The sequence below is a fragment of the Pezoporus occidentalis genome, unplaced genomic scaffold, assembly GCF_034315485.1.
Source record: "Pezoporus occidentalis ecotype Australia unplaced genomic scaffold, CSIRO_AGI_Poc_V1 ctg44, whole genome shotgun sequence".
NCBI lineage: Eukaryota > Metazoa > Chordata > Aves > Psittaciformes > Psittacidae > Pezoporus > Pezoporus occidentalis.
In genome coordinates, this window is record NW_026915769.1 from 3871046 (window position 1) to 3895330 (window position 24285).

The 24285-nt window shown below is 39.4% G+C and overlaps 2 long non-coding RNA genes across 2 annotated transcripts in view; both read left to right on the forward strand.

Annotated features, from left to right (window-relative positions):
• Positions 1–835, forward strand: part of LOC134172108 (uncharacterized) — a 55045-nt gene extending 54210 nt beyond the window's left edge. The window contains exons 7-8 of the long non-coding RNA XR_009967830.1: positions 448–566; positions 665–835. This is a non-coding gene — a long non-coding RNA (uncharacterized LOC134172108). The remainder of the gene's footprint in view (positions 1–447; positions 567–664) is intronic.
• Positions 836–6794: 5959 nt separating this feature from the next.
• LOC134172110 (uncharacterized) lies at positions 6795–14675 on the forward strand. The gene is made up of 2 exons (XR_009967833.1): positions 6795–8788; positions 13045–14675. It is a non-coding gene; the product is annotated as an uncharacterized LOC134172110 (long non-coding RNA).
• The last annotated feature ends 9610 nt before the right edge of the window (positions 14676–24285 follow it).

Sequence of the window (24285 nt, forward strand, 5' to 3'; positions counted from 1 at the left end):
ATGAGTGAAATGAAGGATTTGGGTTTGTTCCCTCCCCCTTAGCGCTTCGTCCATTTTCCAATTTCTTCTGGTTACATTCATTTTCTTTCCCAGTTGCAGTTCTCTCATGTTAAGCCTGCACTGAGTCATGAGCCAGGGGTGTGTATTGTTCATCACACCATGAGGATCTCACTACCCATACATCTTGATGCAGTTTTGTATGGATGATTGCAGAGTTTGCAGATCCTTTTCCCCCTCCCTCATAGCTGTTTGTGAGGTTTTGAGCCCTTTCTTCTGCAAGCCTTGCTGCCATGGTTTTCTTTTCAGTGGTTTGGATGCTGAGACTAGCATTTGCGCCAGTGCCATATTGCTTGTTTTCAGCAGCACTGCTGGACTATTTAACTTTTTTCCTGACTCGAATCTAATCTCACAGTATGGTTATCTATACTGTCTGAAGTCTCTCTCCAGCCCTTCTGCAGGAGCTTTGGGGTCCTGTGGGTACTGGACTCTTATCAGCTTCTCTGCTGACTTCCTATGTGACCTTGGAGCAGTCAATTTGGATGCAGTTTTCAGAAGCACTGTTGAAAGTAAGTGAGATTTCTGCTCCTAAGCTACTTCAGCCTTTCAGAGCATTGTTCTGTCTATGGTGTCTGTTTGTCTTCCCACCTCTCCTCCTAATGTTCAGGCTGCCAGCTTTTTGGAGCACTGCTGCTTCTTGCTGCTGTTTCTGTGTATGTGCCCTTGGCCTAATGCAGTGGGATCCCTGTCTCAAGTAACAGTGATAGCATCTCAGGTGGACAAATGCAGGACCATACTGGAGCTCACTGTGAATGAATCTGAAATCTAGGCTGGAACGACCTGAGCAGGGGATATTGATATTAAATGCTCTTCTCTGTTAACCAGTTGCATATGGCTGCCTGAATATGGCTGCAAGCAGCCCTGTTTAACATTCAGGAGTTTTCACCTGCAGGCGTGGGTCACAAATAGTGAACATGGGCTAACCAGGATCCTGTAGTGAGCCCATGAGTTGTGGATGTGTCCAACTCATATGGGCAGGGCAGTGGCTGCTTGTCAGGGCTTGCAGATGCCATACACCCAATTGCATCTGAAGCCTGGATCTGGCCACACAGCAATACAAGAGCCAGATCCAAGAGCCAATGCAATGCACTGCAGCAGCTGCTGCAGGTGGAGGAAGGGAAGAGTAAAGAACCATTAGATGCCCTTAATAAATATCTACCCAGCTATGATATAAAGAAGGGCGAGGAAGGGCAGAGGAAGGTAGAAGGGAGGCAGGCAGGCAGGCAGGCAGGCAGGCAGGCAGGCAGGCAGGCAGGAAGGAAGGAAGGAAGGAAGGAAGGAAGGAAGGAAGGAAGGAAGGAAGGAAGGAAGGAAGGACTGTGTGCTAGTGCAGGGGAGTTTTTTAATCTTATTTTGGTTGGAGAAATAGAAAACACTGCTATGTAAAATATGCCAAAATACATTTTTTTTTTTAAGGTAAACATTGATGGGGTGTTTATTCCTCCAGCATTTCCATGTATGTGTTGAAATATTTGAATCAATGTTTTAAAAGAAGAATTTATAGCAGAAATCCCGATACATGAGTTTACTTAAATGAACAATGAGTACACGCCAGTTCCACCAGTTGATCTGAGGAGCGCAGGAGATACTGGGCAGTGGGTATGCTGTTCTTTGTGCCTGTTTCTTTGCAAGTGGGAATTTGGGGTCCTAACTTTATGGTTCTTTTTTGTAAATCTCATTGTAAATCTGGCATAGCATTGCTCATTGGAAAATGTTGCAAACTGTGCAAAACTGTAAGTATTCTGTATCACAAGCCTCGAATTTTCATCACTTGACTATCACACCACCGATGTGTAATCAGCAGCTTGAAATCATGATAGCTAGAAAGCTGCATTAAAATGGAAAACCTAGTCAACCCGATTTTCTATTTTCTTTTTAAGAAGACAAGAATAAACACCACAAATGCAAACTGGTCCCTTCTGTGGGCATATTCTCTCAAATATTTCTTAGAGGCTTTACTCTTTTAACCAATGAATAACTGGTTGAGTTCATATCAAACATATTGTTATTCATGCTAATATTTTCAAATGTGAAGCTATCTGTCTGTGGTATATTTTACAGAAACTGTTTCAGTGCTAGCCAAAACCTGAAAGCTGCAGTTACTGAAGGTCTGGCAAGACAGAAATCTGACATTGGTTTAAAGGAGCAATGTGTTGTGAGTGCTTGACTTGTCTTCAAGAGTGGTTCTGACAGACAGAAGATTTTAAGCTTATTAACATTGTAAGTCAGGCAGATGGTTTAGTTCCTGTGTTGTCCATGCTCAATGAACATGAAACCCTCCTAGAAATACTGGGCTGAGGCAGAAGGTCTGCTCAGAGTAGGAAGCAACAGGAGCATATCTGTGTTGTGATCCCTGGGTACCAGCTGCACTTCCAGAGGTGCCCAAGGGAGCATGGCACCTGAATCCTATTGCCTTGCCTTGCTAAAATGGCGACCAAAAAAAGATGAGTACCAGCCCTGAAGCACACACTACCCCCAGTTTTGTGATCCTCCCACCATGTCCTTTCCCCAAGACTAGCTTCTCCACTGCCAGACTGCATGCAGCACAGCACAACCACATGAAACCCGTCTGGCTGACTGCAAGATTTCTGGTTGCAGAGCCAGCTTCAGAGTGAACTTGGCCCCAGCTGCAGAGTTAATCGGAAATATTTATCCAGCAAACTTGCCTGGTGGATTTCATGTGCTGTTTGATTTCCTCATTCTTGGTGTTTAATCTGTCATATCAGAACATGTGGCTTAGTAGAGTTGGTTGATTCTGTCTAGAGAAGTGGGAAGGATGGCAGGTGAAGCCCAGAGATGGTACAACCCCAAGCCCCACCTTCTGGAAAGCCTGATGAGGACAAGGAGGGTGAAGTTTCAGCCAGAGATTTTGGAGAAGGGTTGATGGACAGCCCCCAGCTGAGAGCAGGCACTGGTTGGATCATCAGTATTCAGTACAATGCCCTCCTTTGGGTAAAAGAGATAGAAGTAGGATATCTCTGTGCAGGATCGTTGGCTGATTACCACAGTGTAATTGCCAAGTAATCCTAATAGTGTTTGTCCTTTAATCCAAAATGCTCTTAACCAAGTCATCTGAACTCTTTAAAATAAAAGTATTTGTTCAGTTGCAGCTCTAAAAATACATGTGTCTCTTCTTCCTTGCTCTTTTTAACTAGTTGAGCAATACCTTGACTTTGTTTCAAAGCCCTTTTGCCAAGTTTTTGTCTTAAGCACCAGTGACAAGAATATGAAAGGAATTAGAAAATTATTATGGGATTAAGACAGAATCTTGCTCATACACAAAAGACATGTTGATTCCTTGTCCTCTGAAGTGAGTAGCATAGGTTCTGCAATTTAATCTGGTGTAGCCAAACACAAAAGAAGCTCATGTGCAGTAATGTATGTGGTAGGTTGGAGTGTAATGCATGGAACAAGCTTTGATTAAATAAAACAACACCCTCCCCGAAACAGTCTTTAAAGGAATAACAAAAAAATATCTTTCAGTTTTTAGTGAACTGAAGAAAAATTATGCCCTATGTTTGTGAAGAAATAGTTATTTCTATGATAAATAGCAAAAGTGGGTTCACTTCTAGCTACCTGATTTTATAATGTTTCTGTCTCTCTCATCAGCAGAGAAGTGCTTTGCTGCATGCGTGGACATTTTTCTAATTCCACAATCATTTCCCATATACAGGAAAACTAGGTTGGGTACAAAAATAATTTGTTTGCTCCTTCTTTGTGAGTTGTCCTCCACATCTAATTTTCAGCAAATGGAAAGGCCCCCCTCCGTATCCTCTTCTTTGCACCACAGATATGTCCACAGCTTTTCTAACAATGCCATGTATATGAGAAAGAAACTTTTTTTTTTTGTGAGAATGACATCCAGCTCTGTGGATTTCTGCTTGTAACAAAATCTGACCAAAAATTAATTACTTTAAAACTCTACTGAGTGGACTTGCAGCTATTTGAAACTCTCAGCTAACTAATGATTAGTCTTAAACCATGAACTCTAAGGTTAGTGCTTGCAAACCATAAAGTTAATGTAAATGGGAATCTTGCATCAGTGAGGACTTCAGGATGTGGCTGTGTGCGTTACTTTGTTGCTTATTCCAGTTCCTGTTTTCTTCTGCCTTTGAAAACCCCGTTTGAAGTTTGCTTCTTAATCTCCTAAGTTGTTGACTTGAAAGTGCATATCGGCCCTCTTATGTATGAGTCACACCAGCCCTCAGTCATCAGCATTGTCCAGAAATGTAATGTTTCCCTTCTCATCTCTTCTTACCCCCTTAACCAAGGGCAGCTATGATTCATACTGTAAAAGGGCTTGATTTGCATTTGATATGAGTCAACAACTAATTCAAGATCAAGAAACAGCATCAAACAGGCCTTACAAAAAGGGAAGGAAGCTCTCTTATTTACTGTGGCTGAATCAAAAGTAGAGGCATAGACATTATACTTGAAAAAAACAAAAAAGTAGATTACACTGACTTGAAAACCTCTTCTCATAGATACTACAAATGCTTGAAGAAATTAAAATACAATAAAATACCTTGTGTTCCAAGCACATCAAACTGTTGTTTCTTTCTTAATCATCCCTGCCAAGGAAACTATTCTGCTTTTTTTTCTTTACAGAAATCTTTGCGCTAGACTCTTTTCAGGTGAGCAAAACAGATCTAAAAATCTCCCATAAGAAATCCTTTCAGGAATGCACTTAAAGTATACACATCTCATCTTTATTTTAGACATAAGTAATTATGTGCTTACCGGCTATTGATGTCTGTAGACTTAAATCACCTCTTTAAAGTTAAGTACATTTATAAATTATTTTCCTTCATTGAGGTCTAAATGCACAAAACAAGGCAGAGGTCTAGGGGGAGGTCAAAACAGGCCAAATGGCTATAATGAAACCATAGGTCCCTGCTTGCAAATCTAGAAATTTACTTCAGCGATTTTGAACTACCACCACTTACCAATTCTGGATAAGTAATGCAGCTAAGCAGGAGCACACTTTGCAGGATGACTGCACCCCATAGTTTCAAGGCAATTTTCCTTGGAGCAAATTGATGTATGCACTATGAATCTTGCCTTTTACCTTCTCTTTTTCAAAATTCACTTTGCCCAGAAGATGACCTGTTTCTTTAAACTGTCTTGAAAGAAGATGCTAGAGGAGATGGAAAGAGAAATTTTTGGTAACATAATAAAGAAATTAATATGTCTCTTCTCCCTCTCCTTGTCTCTCTCTAAATATTCAGCTTCAGTTTCTTCCCTTCTGCCATTTGCCATCATCATAGTTGTCTACCTTAACTGTAAATTCTGTGAAGCTCATCTTATGTCTACAGGTGGTGACCAACAAACCACCTGGCATTTTCAATGTAAGCTAATGACTGCTCAAAGGAAGAGTTTGGGAAAAAGGGAGATAGATCCCTGATCAAAGTCAGTCTACTTACCTTAATAGCTGTAAGCTAAGTAGGCAAAATAAGGTGCTGGATCTCACAAATGACTTTCATTTCTCCATGAAGGAGGGGGAAAAAATTAAGTGACAATGCAGCTAATTCTGCATAGCTTTCCATCAGGCTCTGAGCTGGTACTCATTTGCTTGTAGCTCTCCAAAGTGTTTTGTTCAGCCCCTTAAACCAATGTTGGCTGACATCCTCTCTCTTTTCTTGTCTGCTCTAGTTTGAATCTTGGAGCCTCAGGATGTTTGTCTTTCTTCTTTCTTTTGTGCAGTTTCTAGATGGGTGCTATTTGTGTGGACGTTCTTAGTACTCTTCTCAGAGAAATTGGTAAGCTTGTTTTATAGGAAACAAGTGATTTTTACAGCAGCATTTCTGTCAGGTACCTTGTGTGTGCCATTTTGTGACTTCAAAGACTTTAAGTCGTGACATACTGTCACAGTATGTCTGCTGCTTTAATTTGTTTGAATATATTTATTAAAATTTACAAAAATGCATTCATAGCATCGTTGGTTTTTCAAGGCAGGTAAGTTCTATGCAGAAATTTTTTAAGTGAGATCACATATTTTATGATTGCATACTCTAATGGTGATGTTTTTGGAAATTAGGAATAATAATCCACAACAAAACCATTAACAGTTATTCGTTTATGTACATAAACCTATATACACCAAATGTGGCCTATAGGTCTAACTTTGTTTAAAATTACAATCAGGGTTTCTTCCTTCTCCCCCAGTTTTTGAGTATTCCTATTTTTGACGTTTGTTTGTTTGTTTGTTTTTTGGGGGGATGTCCCTTTATCTGCATTAATTTTGAGGCAAATGCCATGTATTTTTAACTAGTCTTTTCAGCTTCTGGTGTCCACACACCTTTCATGTACTTATTTTTGTTATTCCCTATGTTAAAACTTTACATGCTACTGATCTAGAACCTTTGAGTAAAGTACCATCTGCAACATGAATTTCTCATTCCAAGCTGTTAAATGGAGTAGGTTTACGTTTGGAAGGCCAGCCAAACCTCATCACTGGTATCACCTTTCACAAAGTCTCAATTTTGCATTATGGTCTCTTGCAGTGACAGGCCGCATCCTGCCTGAGACCGAGGACATTTTCTCAAGCCTATTTACATGAACAACAACAGATTCTGGTGTTTGTACTACCTCTCTTTCATTAAAAGCTCAGACAGAATGTCTGCTGACACAAGGTCTTTCCCAGGTTTATATTCTAGCTATAAATCATCCATCTGCAATCGACAGAATAACCTTTTCAAGGAAAGTTGTGTTTGTGAAACACTTTTCTCCATCATTGTCATAAGCGGTTTGCAGTCTGCTTCTACAAATGAGGAACTGGGTTTGTTTTGTCATGCATAAGCACCAGAGACTTTTAATTTTCCTGACCATATTCACTAGCATCCAGCTTAAGTCAGGTTTCCTGCAGCATTAACTAGTGTCTGGTGATTCCCATTGTCACAAAAATGTTGTTGTGAGGCCTCAGCAGGCTCAGTTGCCAATTTTGTAGAGCAGAAAATCAAAGGAAGGGCATCTTTATAAATTGTGCTTAGGCTAGTTGTTGTGATTAACGTCTTTCATACACTGTCCATTTTTTCAAAATAAAGCTTTTAGATCAACAGTTACAGCAGCCAGATTGGATAGATTTTTTTCAGCCAAATTTATCATTCCTGTGTACTTTCCTCCTTTTTAAGTAGAGAAATAGTGATAACCATCTATAACCCCCCAAGGCCTAGCAGGGCCCCTAGATCAGTTCTAGTTTCCCTACATAAGTTAATTATTCACCCCTACATTTACATCGCTTTCTGTTAAGTTCCAACCTTACACTACTGAGTCCGTGCCCATGATAGAGTTCCATTATTTATACTTACAGCAAAATACCATCAGTAAACTTCAGTATCTTCCCATGCTTGGATATCCTTTTGTGAATTATATGGGTGCAGAGCATAGCCTAAAAATTATGGTAAAGCACTGTGTTCAGAAAGCATAAGTTAAAATTTCACAGACACCATTTCCTCTTCTAAAGAAATTTTCCACAAGCCATTTGAAGTACTTAGGGTGAGATGAGAGGGAGGGAAGCAAAATACATTTATTAAGAAATGCCTTTCCTGGTAGATATGTGGAGTTCTGTAGAAAGATTTTGGCCCAGCCCCTTGGGAGGCAGGTGTAGGTAAAGATTTTCCATTTTCTTTGCTGGAGCTGGTAAAGACCCCTTCTAAAAGGTGCATCAGTGCTCTCTGCTAGACTCAGAGCAAGAAGTCTAATTTCTTCCTTAAGTTTTCATCTAAGTACACTTCTAAGTATGTGTTGGCTCATGTATAACAGGGAAATTGAGTTCTGTTAACTGTATTTTGTATTCCATTGATAGCTTTTCTATGCCATTAAAAACATCTGAGAATATAATTTCTACCTTTTAATGGCTTCTGTCCTCCTACTGTATTCACTTTCTTAACAACCTAATATCTGGCATTTTCACCCCTTGAGTAAGTACTCCCTTTCCTGAAAATGTTTTATAAGAAAACAGTTATAAATGTTATTTCTTCAAGATTTTGTTATACTTTCACATGGAGTTCGTATCCACACATAAAGTTTTGATTTTATTCTAGTGTCATCAAAGAAAGCTTTTATCAATTTTTTTCCTATAACAGGTTTTTCTTTTCAAAACCATTTCTGTAACGTCAGCTAACTAGTAGCCTATACACACTCTGAGTGTGAGAATAACTTATGCACCAAAATCTAACCTATAAAAACATAGTATTTCGGGTACTGGTTCTAGATATATATGAAAAGTCCCACAACATTTTCCTGTTTTCCTTTTCACAGTATGTGCATGAGCAATCGGGGGGGGGGGGGGGGGTGTCTGCTGTTGTTCTGGGGTTTGACTATGCCAAAGCCTTGCTAAAGCCAAGGTATACAACATCCATTTCCTTTCCACTTCTTTTGTCCACAGGGCTGGTCACCTTGCCAGAGAAGGTTGGTCATCATCTTTTGCCTTTGGTAAATCTATCCTGGCTGCTCCAGGTCACTTTATTGCTCTTCGCATGCCTGGAAATGGCTTCTATGAGGATTTGCTCCGTAACTTTTCCAGGGACCAAAGTAAGCTAATTGATATGGACCATCCTCCTTGCCTCCTTCTCGCAGAGTGGTGCGGTATGTACCTTCCAGTGATCAGGAATCTCCACTGACTGCCATGACCTTTTGAAGAGGACAAAGAGTAGCCTCACAATGATGTTGGGCTGCTCCTTCAGCACCCTCAGACACATCTGCTCTGGCCCATGGAGTTCTGTATATCCAAGTGGGTTAAGTGATCCCTAACTTCAACTTGCTCTCCTGTGGGTACTTCATGTGCTTCTTACCCATGGACTCAGCTGTGAGGCTTACAGACCTGGGAAGTCTGGAGGGGCAAAGCCTACCAGGGAAAACTGAGGCAAAAAGGCATCGTATAACTTAGCCTTTTAGATGTTCTTTGTCATTAGATCCAATGAGCAATAGGCCCATGCTGTTTGCTGGCAACATACTTACAAAAAATCCTTCTTGTATTTCACATCCCTTGCTAGTGCCAGCTCCAGCTGAGTTTTGGCTTTCCCAGCTCCATCCCTGCCAGGTCAAGCAGTGTCCCTGTTCCTCCTGGGCCGTTTGTCTCTGCTTCCACCTTCTGTGGACTTCTTTTTTAGTGCTTAAATCAGATCAGTCTTCCTCTTCAGTTTTAGTTCTGTGATCCACTAATGTGTCTTCTTTTGCTCTAACCCACAGAAACTTTGCCGTCATTCTCACAGGAACAATAATATGGTCTTCATTTTAATCATGTTCCAGTTTCTTTTGTGATCAATCTAGAAAGGAAAATGCATGAGGCCAATACTTGGCGAACCCTTTTCGTATAGCAGTTAAGAATAAATAGATGTACCACTGAGCTAATAACCAGACAAAATTTATATGCAAAGTGGATTGTGAAAATATGTATTTGTTTTTTGAAAATGTTTCCAAACTTACTTGCCTTCCACTATATTTCAAAGAAACTGTGTTAATTCAGATTTTTCCATTTTTTTCTGTGAACCATGTTTCTTTCTGAATAGTCCACAGGTGAAACAGCATCTTTCAGTGTTCACACTGATTTTCCTATGTTTTGGAGCAATGTAACTCTAAGCCAGTGTGTGTCACAGCACATGAAGTTCCTGTGAAAGTCAGTCAGGATATATCCTGTAGGTTTGTTATGGAGCATGCAACCACAAAATATGGATCAGAAACATAAAAATGGACCCAGAAATCTGCAACTAGTTAGGGCTGTGCAAGATGTCCACAATGAAAACAGAAACTTGCATGAGATTTGTTTAGTTTGAGGATTTGCTTAAAACTCAGATTAAAAACTGTTTTATCTTTTGACAAACTGTTTGTCCGAAAGTTTGTTCAAATCCACTAACTTGCCTGCTGACTCTAAATTCGTTTTTAGATAAATCTGGGTTGATTTATAAACTGGTATCAAAAATCACACTAAACTTGTGGTTTCGTACAGTTTAAACTGGCCATGCTATAAAAACAAGGTAGCTTTCGGTGGTTTTGGCTGGGTTTTGAATGGCTATTTCGAGTTCATTAGAGCCCCAAACTGAAGGTAGAAAGTCTAGAGGTGCCAACGCTGCAGGAGCCATGTTGGCTTCTGCAAGGGCCAGACTGTAAGGGGAGGAATCTGTCTTTTCTTGGGGGTAGAGGCGCTTCTGTGCTCTATCACAGAAGAAAGCATGTTTGTGTATCAGAAAGGGGGAGTATGCATTCAGGCAGAAGAGTAACTGCTGCAAGTTCAAGACTTATTTATCCAGTTGTGAGCTGAGAGTGTTTCTACTTGCTTTATTATGTCTACTAGTATTAACCTCTTTCTTCAACTCACGCCAGATTTTATCAGCAATATATGTTTTGACAGGCGAGTAGCTATTTTTGGAATGGGGCTTGTGTTTCCGTAACCACTTCTTCTGCATCTGTCTTTGGCGATTCAGGAGGGAATTCATCCACTTGTCTTCTCTGAAGTATGACCCTCCATGCTTCTTCTATTATGTGCACAATTTCACATATTACATTTATTTCTTGTCTTGTATTTATTTTAAAACTTTATTCAGTCACGTGTCTCTGTGTGCATTTAAAAGGAGCCGCAGATATTTACAAGGCAATTTTAACATTTACCAATTATTTTTGTTGGGCTTGTTACTTTAATAGCTATGGTTGTATCAACCTTGACTGATATTTCCTAATTATTCATACCTAGAAGTATTATCAGCCATCACAGAGTGTTACCAGCATCATTTTAAGCTCTCTTCACCTTCTTCAGTCTGGGCTTTATTTGAAAAGCAGACATGCAGTCCCCAGTGAGAATTAAAGTAGAAGCATTAGCTTGCAAAATATATGCCAATGACCTAATGATTCTGACATTTCCACAATACAAGCTTTACAAGAAGGCATGCAGACAGCAAAGTCTGTTTTTCTATCTCATATTTTTTTTTAATGGCTAAATGTTTGGAGGAAACAAAATGGATTTATTCTGCTCAATCCAGGGTATAATATCAGGACTTATCCGGTTCCGGGCCCCAGGGCTTCAGACAACTAACAAAACACATCTTACTTCTGCTCTGCTAGTTCTCTGTTATGCTTTTCACATGCAGGAAGAAAGAGTAAAAGCATAACCCAATTGAATAAAGCAGCATGGCCTGCTATTCTTTGCTTATGAAGCATCACATGATAGACACCAGATTAAGAAGAACCCCCCACCTGTGGTTAAGTGTGTATGCAACTGTCAAGCCGTTTTATTTAATATAGAGGGAACTTCAACATCCCCTTTGCTGCCAGAGTGCAAGAATATGTTAAAAATGTTAATGTCTTACCAAAGCATGCTTCATTTTTTTTAATAATCCAGTGATTCTATGTCATTTAAATAGAATCAAAGATGCTGCTCCCCGATCTATTTTGAAATGCTCTAATCTATCAAATCTTTTGCTCTGATGTACGGAAAGAAAAGTAATCTGAGGTTCTCCTTGTAGAGCTTAAGCTGCAATTTGTTTTTTGGCTATTCAGTCACTGTTTATATAAGGATGTATTGGGATAGGGCTGTTTGCCATGATATGGTAAAAAAAAAAATAACATCTTTTCTAATAAAAATAAGATGCTATTTAAACAAGAGGTTAAACGAAATCTATCCTCTCCATTGACCTTTCAGACTGTGGTAAGCAGAGAACATACAGTGCCAATTTTATGACACAGTCACGTCAAACAAATTGTATGTGATATATTTTAGTTACGATTTCAAAGAAGGTTTTGATGTAAGAATCAGAAGGGAATAGTAACTTCGTGGACCAACCACCTAATGCCTAGACATGCCATATGCAAGAACATTCCCTTAACCACGGAGTTTTCTGGTTCATTTCCTTGAAATGCTCCAAATTTCTCTTGTCGTTACCCTGAGAAGTCACAAGCAAATCTGATGGCGATGTCAAAGACTTAGAGGTGTCTGGCATTTGTTTGGGTACTGGGCTGGCAATTTTTCTCATTTGTGTTTCTCCTTCCTCTCCTTCTTCTGCAGGTGATGATCTAGTTGCAGTGATTTCTTATGCCTACATATATTAGGGTCCTTGCAGCTTAAATTTCAGAGGTGGCCTGCGTACATTAAAATCTTGCAAATCTGAACTGCTTTCTTGTGACAGTGTTCAGTAAATAAGCAATGGAGGAATCACTTCAAAATCATTAGAAATATCTGTACCACAGTTGCCGTTGCTGACTTCTGTGACAGAAATATTTCAAATACCTGGCTATAGACCAAAGAAATACAAGCTTCAAAAGTGGGCTCGTCACTGTGTGTGAAAACCCAGCCTTTGCTAAGCATAAGAATCATGAGTTCCTCTGGGGGATTTAGCCCGAAATTAACATGAGTCCTTTTCTTCTAAAGCTTCTTCCCTGCAGTTGCTGTTTCTCTCTGTGCATATAGAGGGAAAGCATTGCTATTGCCATCATTAGCGTACGGCGTCTTGTTTTAATTTTTAACGTGGGCTTCCATTTGCCACAGAGGTGAAAGCTGTGGAAGCCTTCTGCCTTTGAAGAACTACTTAAGATGAAATGGTTCTGAAGTGCATTTAAGGGTGTTTACTTTAGGCACTTTATTTTTTTCTTTATTTTTATTCCGATTGGAATTGGCTGGTGTTATTCATTAAACTAACAATTTCTCCCCTGCCTGTTCTTAAGTGTGACTTGTGACCTTGCAATCTGTGTATTTTGTCATCACAATGTGTTACCATGGAACTGATTTTGATGTCATGAATAAGGGCATTGTGAGTTTCCACGTTCCCAAGCATATTTGAGACACAGGTTTGGAAACAAAAATGACTTCACCAGTTAAATATTGTTAGATCCTATAGTATATCAAAGGTAAGAACACTTGTGCCCTATATTCCTTTACATAGAAGAATCTAAGGTTAGGAATTTCAAAGCAGGTATATACAAGAATGACACTACAAATAACATTTCACAAGATTAAATATTTTGTGAGAATTGAACTCTCACCTCTTTATGTTGCTATAGGCAAAAATCTTTCTTATTGCTCTTCAAGACTTCTCAGACTGTCTAATCTGGAGCCTGTGTAGAGAGGAAGAAACCCAGTGTGCACAACAGCACTGGGATGCTGCTGGGACTTAACTCCTTCAAGACAATAGTGGCCGAAGGGAATTTTCTGCCTGAGATCGCTCACAGGCAGACAGAGGGCAATGTAACATTGCTGGTTTTGAAGCTAAGCATAATATTTGAGCATTTTTCAGAAACAAGACTTACTTACACAATGCACAAAGGAAAAACATACTTTTGTTGTGCAGCAGAGTGCATGTATTGTGTGCTTTACATTAGAAAGAAAGCAAGTTCCTTCAGTGATCCACCTACCATCATGAGGTTAAAAGAGTTCAATTGAATCTCTTGTCAAGCTGTTCCCCAGGGTGTTTAATTCATCACAGTTAAAGGGTGGATAAGATTCTGTAATAATGAAAAAGTTTGAAAAGCTTCATGTGAGGTTAAAATCCCATGTTGCATAAAAAGTGCTAGTGCAGCAGTAACCTCAGATACAGTTTTGTCTATTTGCTCTGCTATTTTTCCTCCAGATGAGACTTACCCATCCATTGCATTTTACACTCTAGCTCGGTACCATTTTGCTCCTGGCAGCAGGCAAATATGTCCTCATTAAGTAAAATTTATGCTAATACCATTCTGATTAGCCAGCAGTCATTGATATTCACTCTCATTAGCTAAATTGGTTCGCTGGAAGACATCCCACCAAGGATTTTTTTTTCTGTTTTAAGTGGAATATAAAATGTATGGATTTGCAGAGATGACAGATGATGATAATTATACCCTGTGTTTACTTGAGCAGAGGTTTTTATTCTAAAGGCTCCCAAAGTACTTTTCAGCATTTACATCTGCAAGGAGAGAGAAGACTCTTTTTTTCTCCTTTTCAGAAAGAGCCTCTGTCAGAAATACAGAAGCCATTCTGGTTTCACTGTTATTAGACAGATTGCACAAAGGAATCTTCCATTCTGAATTCAGGAGCACTTTTTAATGAGACAGAATGCAGGTCAGTTCCTAGGAAATCTAGCTGGGGAATAAACTCAATTCATGCGTTAATGGGACTTTCTACATGCAATCTTTTTGGAGTAACCTTGCGAGTCTGACTTAACATCTCTGGGAGTTTTGCCTGCAGTAAGATTGCAAAATTAACCTTGGTGTGAATCTTTCATCAAAATTACAAAGATTCTGTCAGCTCATCCGTGAATGTTTTGGTTGAGAGGACCAATAATTTCAGCTGAGAAATTGATTATGTTTTCTTGTGTTGAAACATAAATGATATGATGGTGTGATGAATTATCATCCATTTTCTGTTAGCTCTCTTAAAGTGCTTTTGTTATGCAGGGATGATCAAGTAGGAAACTGGTTTTGCCAATGTGTGACAATCTTGTCATTAACATTATTAAGGCTAAAAATATGTTTCTTTGCATCACAGCCTCCATTTCAAGTGCAAGATGGAAAGCAGTGGTCTTAACACCTTACATTCTTACTTATATTTTTAAAAAATCTCAGTAGATGCCTATCTCTATATGCAGGCATATCTGTCCTTTAGAAACTCTGCTCCTATATTCTTCTAATAAAGCTCTGACTATCTTTAAGTATTGGTACTGTGTATTCTCTGTTTTGTTTCAAGAGGAAAAAATCTCTGGTCCATTCAATCCCTGACCTTACTAGAAAGGTTATAAACAAGGATATCTCTTCATGCCTTTTTTTTTTTTTTTTGCCTTTTGAATCTGTAATCAGTACTACTTCATTTAGGCTGGCAAGCAGATGGCAGCAGCCACTGACCATCGCAAAGGCGAGATGGGAAATGCTGGCCTACAGTGACCTTCGACTGGGCTTGAAATTCCTCGGTTTGTCTTTGAATCCCCATCACTGAATAGCTCACGTCACTCCTGTGCAATAATTCCAGTGTTTTCACATGTGCTCTTCTGTTTCAAATCGTCTCACTCTTATATTGATCTAATCTTTTCTTCAGTAATCAAAACTAATTTCACATCCCAAAGAAGCTTTGGAGGGGAGATCTGTGACCACAAACAGTAATGTGAAACCACCCAGATGCAGATAAATTGCCATTCTCCCTCACTGCACAGAGAAATTGCATCCTAATAGTATAGCAATTACCTTGTTTCCATGGTGACGTGTATGTATGAGAGAGAGCTATAAATAATGTTTTGATGTTTATAAACAATTTCATTTAGACTGAATTATACATACTGTTTGTATGCTAATATCCAGGATGCACTCCTAGTTATTTCACAGCAATCAAACAGCAAGCAGAAAGCTGAAAGTCCACATTTACATCCAAAGGAAAAACTACAGGAGCTGAATTTTTTTCCTTATCATAATGTATACACGTACTAGAAAGAAAGCCTTAGAGAATTAACAGATTTTTTTTCTGCCCATCATCATTAGTCTACTGGGGTTTTGTCCTAGAAGGTAAAACACATTAATGTTACAAATCAGCAAACAGTTTCTGTGCATGTTCGTTTTTAATCCTGTAAACTGATAAAATATCTTAGCTCCATGATTTAAAATTACTTTTTCCCCTGTTACTGTGTAATAGCACAGTATGTTCTATGTCTTTGTTTTGGCAGTGAATTTTCATTGCAAAACTAAAAAAGACCTGTCAGCATTTGCTCAAATAAGGTAGTATATTCACTTCGATAGCAGCTTGTTTGCTAGTCACAAATAATTGTCAGGGGAAAAAAATGGGCTATTACTCCTATGTAATATGGTTGCAAAAATAGTTGCAGTGAAGGGATGTTTCAAGCATAGGCGCATGAATATCCACCAGCAGGTAAAAAGGTGCAGACAAGGGTGCAGCTCTGAAGTGAATGAGTAGTGTTGATAGCAACACGTTAGAGGCATGAAGGGAATTCCTCCTCCTTCCTCCTCCATGGCTGGGGAAGCACGGTTCACTTCTGCAGCTCCTTGGCCATCAGCCAGTGTGATTAAAACGCTGCACCCTACCTCGGTGTGCTTTAATTGCTGCCTACACACTTTGCGAGTGGTGTTTGTACTTGTTTAGCTTGGGACCTTTGATAGGCTTAGCAGCCAGGCTGGAAGAGGGAAGCAAACACAAGTGAACAAATTTATGTTAACAGACGGTAAGTGTTCGTACTGCATAACACCTGTGGGCAGACACGTAGACAGCGGTGGGTATGCCATTTAAACAGCAAAAGAGTGCCATTTACCCATTGTTTGGGAGTAAATGAAATACATTGCATTAAGTTTGTTCCTTGGCAGTCATCCCAGTCAAACTGCCATGCTGGTTAGCTGTGGACGCCCCTGTATTTACATTAAAATAGTTTGGAAAAATTCGCCTTTATTCATGCCCTGAGTATGCAAACATGATCTCCTCAGCGTGAGCTGCAAGCAAGGCAGTGAGGTGTGCTGAAGATTGGGCTTATGCCTCTCCGGCTCCTCGGTCCATGCCATGGCTGTTTGCTAGTTGCAGAGCAGCCTACCCAGGGCAGCAATCCCAGTCCAGTCCCCTGAGTGGATGACATCTGCCTTTGATTTCCTGACACATGCCATAGCCAAAATGACACAAGTGGAATAATTGCTTCATCAGGTGTGGGGGGGGGTTTGGTTGTTTGCCTCTTCCACACTTCAAGTGACTCCGCAACCCATGCTGAAGATGTGTAACAGCACACTCTCATGGCACTGTGTTTATTTCGCACAGGTTTGTTGCTGGTCTTGGAAAGAAAGACACCGATGGCTTTTGATAAAGCACCAGGAAATCAGCTATGACACCAGGCTTTCCAAATAACAGAGGCTAAATGCTGTGGGCTTCAGCAGAGACCGGTGTCACCTGAGAATATGCTTAGGCACCAGCTGCATCTCTCTTAACTAATTTCTCCATTGCATGCCGCCAAGTGTTCTCCTGAGCTGGTGACATGATAAGGAGAAATGAGTGCACCAGTGCCAGAGTGCTCGTTTTCCACTTGTTTGTCTGTAGCTCTCAAAGTTAAGTTCTGGAGGTTCGCCTTCTGCCCTCTCCTCCCCCAGAGGATGCAGAAGTAGTCACTGCCCAATGGTGTGGTGAAGTCAAGCACTTTTCATGGCTGAAAATAACTCCAGACATAAATTGCCTATGGTTTGGTGAGTGGTACGAGTATAACTGTGTTCTGCAAATGGCTGTGGTGAAGTTAAAAAGCCTGCTAAGTCTGTGCATTGTTACACCTGGCGTATGCTCCATGGCTTCCCAGGTTTGATTTGGTCTCCCTGACACGTCCGCTGTTACACCTGACCTTAAGATTGAGTTTTATGAAGGTTTTCTGGATGACAAAAAAGGGGAAACTAGCTAGCCATTGGGCAGTATTTCAGAAATGAGATCTTAAGTCCACCCAGTAACATCGTATTTTTCTGTGTAGGTTTGGGTTTTTTTAAATATTTCCACTGTCTTTACAGAATTGCTCTTAACGCCTTTTGGCTTTACATATTCATCTGAGAAGAAGATGACGGTATATTCCAGATTTGTTTGTTTCAGATGTCTGAACTTGGAAGAATGACATCTTATAATATATAGTGTACATCTGAGAAGGCTTAGAAAGAAGAAAAAGAAGGAGCCGTCTTCTTTTGCAACTGAAATACAAAACTCCGCCACGATCACATGGTCAGGTTTTTTACCTGAGGTAGGAGGAAAGAAAGATTACGGGCATTATTTGAACAGAAATGTTCAGAAAGATACTCCTTAAGCTAGGAGTAAAATTATTTTCTCATCACACGCATGCACACAAAAATGAACCCTGAAAGCTATTCATGAATATGGATGTATGCAACCATGCCAGCCTTGTAACTCTTACAATTATATACTGAATAGGATATGTGCCAAAATTATGGTTTGTCACAGACTTCATTGTTTCAGTTCTTTCAGTTTTTTTAATCTTTATGGGACTGCTTTTATGGTTTGTTTGGCTTTTTTTTCTTCCTGGTGCTTTTGTTGAGTGTGTGAGCTATGCTATCAGTTTAAGACTAATCCTGAAAATCCCCTGTTAAGAGGTCTATTTTCAATAGCTGAATTACTGAAGGGTGGTAAAACATGGGAATTGTGCTAAACTCAAAGCTTTTAAACAAAACATGTTTAAAAATTTTCAGAAATGAAATGGGATATTTAGGATGAGGTGTTCAATAGTCAGAGGGATTTAATAACTTTTGAAGCTGGACTTAGAAAACCCTCTCATTTAGGTCACAGCATCCTCAAGTTTTGGTGAAAACCACCACCTTTGACAAGTTTCAGGCCAGGAGCTTGAGTAGAGTCTGATTTGATTTACTGCTCCTTAAATTGATGTGTCTTACCTTGCAGTCATTCACGGTTGAAGGGTAAGCTCAGTTCCCTCCTCTTTCAGCTGGAGACGATGGGAGCAGGCAAACACTTCACTGCTCTGAAGTGCCAGCAGAAAGGCTTTCAGGACTGTGGCCAACACCCTCTACAAGCACTTTTTGGATCTGTCTCAGCTTGAGTAGACATTTGAACAGGCATCAGATTGTGAGGGAGTGTAGCTAACTAAAAAGCTGAAGTAGAGAAAGAAGCTTAAGTGAACCCATCTAGGGAAAAGAGGCATCTATTGAATGCAAAAGGTTTTAAACAGAAAACTGTGGGTAATGTTTTTAAAGGAGAGCAAATGCAGGTCCTTGGAAAAACATCTATTTGACTGGGTTTTGGTTTTGGGTTGGTTTTTTTTAAAGATTTCTGTACGTTCTCTTTGCTGGTGAGCAGCTAGGGATGGGGAGAAAATTTCAGGAGTACCTGAAAGTAAAAATTGTCAGTGCTGGTACTCTCACTAGATGTGTTTTACATATACATGAATTGTTCATACAGAGTCAAAAGCCTACAAAAATGGTTCAATAATTCAGAATTATCATTTCAGCATTAAGTTTTCAAATACAGCCGAATCATAGGGTAGCACTACCAGGGATGGTTTACGGCTCATTGCTTCCTACTTTGTATCTTTGGGACTGAAACTTGGTATTTACAGGGACCTTTAAAATAGAGATGCCTCTAGATGAGCTAATGGGAGCATTACATGCACTCAGGAGTTTCTGTTTCATGAACCTGAAGACTAGATAATCTGAGTATGAGTAAAGTCATTGGGAACCAGGAAATCTGGTGTCCTGACCTGATGCCTGTGTCCTTTTGCTATTACTTTTTCCTCTTATAAGATTAATATGATAATTTTGTTGGCTATCACACGGACTATTTCTATTTCATGGAAATTTTTCAGTGCAGAATATATGAACTGTTGCAAAGCATCTGGAGATGAATAGCACTAGGGGTATAAGTAGTCAGAATCAGTGTGGGTGGAAAAAAATCCAGGATATTCCACTTCTGTAAAAAGACCTTCAACCAGAATAAAAGAATCTTGTTCAGAGGCTTATACCAAGAATAAAATGTATTATCAATGCTTAGGAGTGGTTCTGTTTGACTAAGAAAATGCCATTAGAACCAAGTATTTATGACTAAACACACTTGAATAGAAAACATGCAGAGAAAACTCTTGGTAGTTCATTTGTCAAAAGCTGGCTGAACTGTAGCCCTGTAATAATTATGTACTGGATATCACAGGCAGAGAAGCTGGTGACCGCAAACTGACTTCCTCATTCCTTCTCCTTCCTCCAGGAGTGGTTTGGATTAGGTAGTCAGCTGAAACTTCCAAAGCACATATTTTCTTACCATGCTGCTGCAACTCATCTCCAGGTATTTCTTTCTGAGATTCCCACTAAATGCTTTTTATTTTTTTCCACCCTCCTCTTTTGTCCATAAAATTAAAAGTTTATTAACGGATTGACTTAGTTAAGTGCTTCCCAAGTCCCTCTGCAAGTATGCACACATACAAATGCACAGAGAGGAAAGCAACCTATGCACCAGGAAAAAAAAAGAAAGACAGCTGGGTATTGCTGAACGTAATCCAACAGTTCTCCGGTTCCTTGTCCTGAACAACAGATATTCTGTATCACCTAATATTAACAAACAAAAGATTTTTTCCCACGCCATTATATATTTACATTAGTTTACTGTTCAAGCTTGGCATGTTGGCTTCCTAAGACTATTTGATCCTAGATGCAGCTCTGTGCCAGAATTGCTGGAACAAAATGCAGTGGGTGGACAAACCTGTCCTGCTGCATTGCTTCTACCCTTTTAAAAACAGAAAGCATTTATCTGACTCATTACTGTAAATGTACTAACAGAGCATACCGGTGATGATTTTCTGACTGAAAGTGCTGCGTCTGCTCAAAAGGTTAACATGGGTGCAAAGTAAGTGCATATCATGACACATTTGTTGATACCAGCCAGGGGCAAATATTAAGTAGCTTATATTTTAAAGAGAGAGATAAGGAAGAAGGTTTATGAGGTGCTTGCCAATAAACGTATATTCATCACAACACTCCTGTGCATTGTAGTAACCAGAGTGGGTAGGGCTAGTAATGACAGCCCCAGACCAAAAACCAGAACATTTGGGTTGCGGCCCTAACTCTTGACTTTTCTTTTTACTAGGGCCTTTGGCAAGTGATTTAGAACTAAATTAGGCTTCCTCTTGTTCCTGACTAGGTGAAGGAGGAAAAAGGTTTCACACATCTCTACTTTCCCCCATTGCAAAATGAGAACTTTTCTTCTTTTCTTAGAGACCTACAAACAAAAAGACCTGCAAATGAAAGAAAGAAGTACTATCAGGTGTTATTATGGTGCTGCTGACACAGTACATCTGGAAGGAAATGTGGAAAATTTGTATCCCTCTGTTTCAGTAAGAGGCCGCAAAATCCACTCTCTTTGAAAAGGGAAATACTGAGGAGGTAAATTGCTCTGAATATCTGCAGTGTGTATTTTTCAGATATGCCCACACATATTTTTTTTAATATATTTACATATATTTTTACATGTGTGTGGAAATACATGTGTGCTAAGTGTGCAGTTTGGGATATATGATGCAATTTGAGGAGTGCCTTTTTTTCTTCTGTCTTGGTATGCTAATTCTTATGAGTACTGCTAAGTATATATTTCTTTAAAGCATATAATACCTCAGAAAGGTGTTGAGACAAGTAACCATATTCTGTGCGATGGCTAGCACTACAGAAAATGTGTGACACTTAAATTTCACTGCCTTTTTAGCCAGCCTAACCTGGAGGCTGAACTCAGCTTTAATGGCAGGATGCAATCCATGCAGGTAATTGGGATTCAGCTGCTGCAAGAGCCTTTCGGCGTAGCCTGATGAGCTAGCAGCAGCCTGGATGCACTCCAATGAAATAACCAAGGGAGCATTGCAATGCACACCCTTTAGGATCCTTCACAACCAGTATCATAATACTATTAAACATTCACCCTTTGGATTAGATTTCTCTGCACAGCGCATATATTAAGAGGAAGTCAAAATCATAAATAAGCTGCTTTGTAGGGAACGGCTTCATCAAATCACAGGATAATTGTCTGGCTTTTTAGAATTCTCTTTGAAATAATTTCTGTGGGGAAATAGTTCATGCATAAAATCAGGAGTTGGAGATCGGTTGGAAGAGACGAGAACAGGGTGGCAGTAAAAAGGAAAAACAAAGCCAATTTCACTGACATAATGGAGTACCTATTCCACAACACATAAAATAATAGAGCTTACAGTTAAAAAAAGGAAAAAAAATAACTAAGGAAAATATAATTAGTGCCCAAGAGCAGCTGAGGCAAACGGTAGAGGGGAAATGAGAGTTCATTCACATGATACAATTTTTGGTACTTAATTTCAGTGGATAAATTATCCAGTGGGTCTCCCTGGGTTTTTTTTCCAGTTGAGAAGGAAAAGAGGTTCTGTCAGAGGTGATCTAACGCCTCCCCCAGAGCAAGTTTGCTCTCCCTATTGAGGAAGTCTAGAGAGGCTGTCAGCTCACTTAGCCTGTCTTTTGAGTTGAGTGGTGTGAATAGTCTTCAAAATGCCTTTGGTTTTCTTTTTACCCAAAGATTGAGGGAATGCTCCTTTTCATTCTCAGCCACAGGAATTAAACAATAAGATCAAAATCTTGTAATCTCCTTGGGAATTCCTTTTAGTTGTATGGGATCTAAAATGCTGGCTTTCCCCTACATTTCTGGGCAAATGAAGGCAGAGGCTAATCATATAGCTAACTTTCAATGCAAATATTTCCAATGTCTGTTGCAGTGTCATTTGTTTGGGATTGCCTATGAAACAAATGTGTTAATTGTTTTTAATACCTATGAATAAGTTTAACTGTCATTAAGCTGGTTCTGTATTGAATGTATGGTCTGTTTACAGCGCGAACGAGAGGACCTGGCACTTTATTGTTCCAAATTTTTTGGCCTTTCATAGTACCAACTTATGGAAAGGACCATTGTATGAAATGGAATCTCACTAGGGTGTCCAAATAGGTAATACCTAGTGTATTGCTTTCAGTAAAAACAGCACAACTAAAGATTTTGAATTTACAACATTATTATTCCCTCTTCTTCAGTGCTCTGTGCAACACTGTACAAACAACAATCACGTATTGTGTGTAAACTGACGTCTTCATTCCTCACCAAACAAGTCTTTTAAAGCACATGCATCTGTACTGCAAGAATGTGCAGGGGAAAAAAAAACTGGATCTTTATTTAAAAAATGAAATGCAGATATTGAATTTGCAACTTCATGTCCCCTGTCAGATAATGATCCCCTACAATTTTCTAATAGCAAGTATAACACCAAAAGGAAAATACTTGGCAGCCATTGGGCATGTTTGTTCTCCAATGAAACAGTCGGAATGTGCAGAGGTGCAGAGATGCAGATGGGAACTTTGGATTTGAGGGGAAAAACTTTTGTGGGTTCAGCCTACAATGCTGTTTGTTTTGCATGCAGGAGGTTTCTTACAATATCACAGTGGCACAAACTGAAATTGCTTACAACTTCCCCTGCCTTTCCAACTTTGATGTTTTTTTGCCTTTATACATGGTTTTAGCTGTGTATATCCTGCATCTCATTGTGGCAGTCACTCAGAAGAATATTGGGTCTTTACTGTACCGCCTTTGCTGTGGGAACTGTCATTGGAACAAAAGGTCTGGAGGATTGGAAAGGAAACGTGCAGTCATTCTGTCCAGTTATGAAAATCACTATGAATGCAAATTATCTGTATCTTTATAGAAAGCGTTTTCTGTTGAACATCAATTGTGCCTTCAATAGTGAAAGGCATATGCGCTATTTCCATGGGAAAGATGGTACAAGGGAAGGTCTTGATTTGTTATGTTCAGTATCACTTTGGGGTTTTGACCTTAAATTAAGAAAGAAATCCATGAAAATATGTTTAAAACTTTAAGTGACCTACTTGCAATGTGCTTCATTTTTGTTAAAAGATTTACAAACCTTTGACGAGTTTCATCTATTTTCCAGATGTCATCATAGAAACAAATGTAATAGTACCATTTGCTATAAAAAATTCTTCAGCTCTATTAACAAGTTTCCCATGATGTAATTAGAAAGAAGGTGTAGTGTTTTCTTTGGCATCCATGGATAAAATGCTGTACATACTTATGCTGCTATAAACCCAGGCCAACTCAGTTCATTTTAATGAAGTTATTTTGGACTTAGTTCATGTGGAATTTGGCTATACCTTTATCTATAGTTGGATATCTTCCCTGAGAGACAAATACAACAAAGTTTGTACATTTTCTTTAGATTTCTTATACGAAGACACTATTCTCAGTATCAAAGAGGTTGCTACTATTCTGATCAAGGTAAATGCTGTAAAATATTTCAGATACAGATTCAGGTGGGGTTTTCAGATGTTTCCATAACTTGCTTGAGTGAACTGGAACATGTGCAAGTGCTGAAGTCAGGGTCTTCAAGCTGCTCCTCTACATCTCTTTCTTACTCGTCTCTGTTCACTAATCTGTTATGTGAGGTTCATGGCCAAGAAACATTTTGGTGTTGGATGCCACATTTTATGTCACAAAACATTTATGTTTTTCTCATTTGAGCCAGCCAAAGTCTCTAGTAATAGCAAGGTTGGTAGTGCTTGTGCCAATTTCTCTGGTGCTACTGGTGTAGGTAGCTGACTTTGGACTGTGATACCAAACACAGGCACGTTCACTATTATTTCTCACAAAACACAAAAACTGCTTTGAACTTGAAATCTGCCTATCATTTGTCTTCCAGAGAAGCCTTCACACAAACAGCTTTTGCATAAGGCCTTGATGTTTTCTTTCTTTTTTCTAAATGAACAACAAACAAAAAGAAAGGGAAC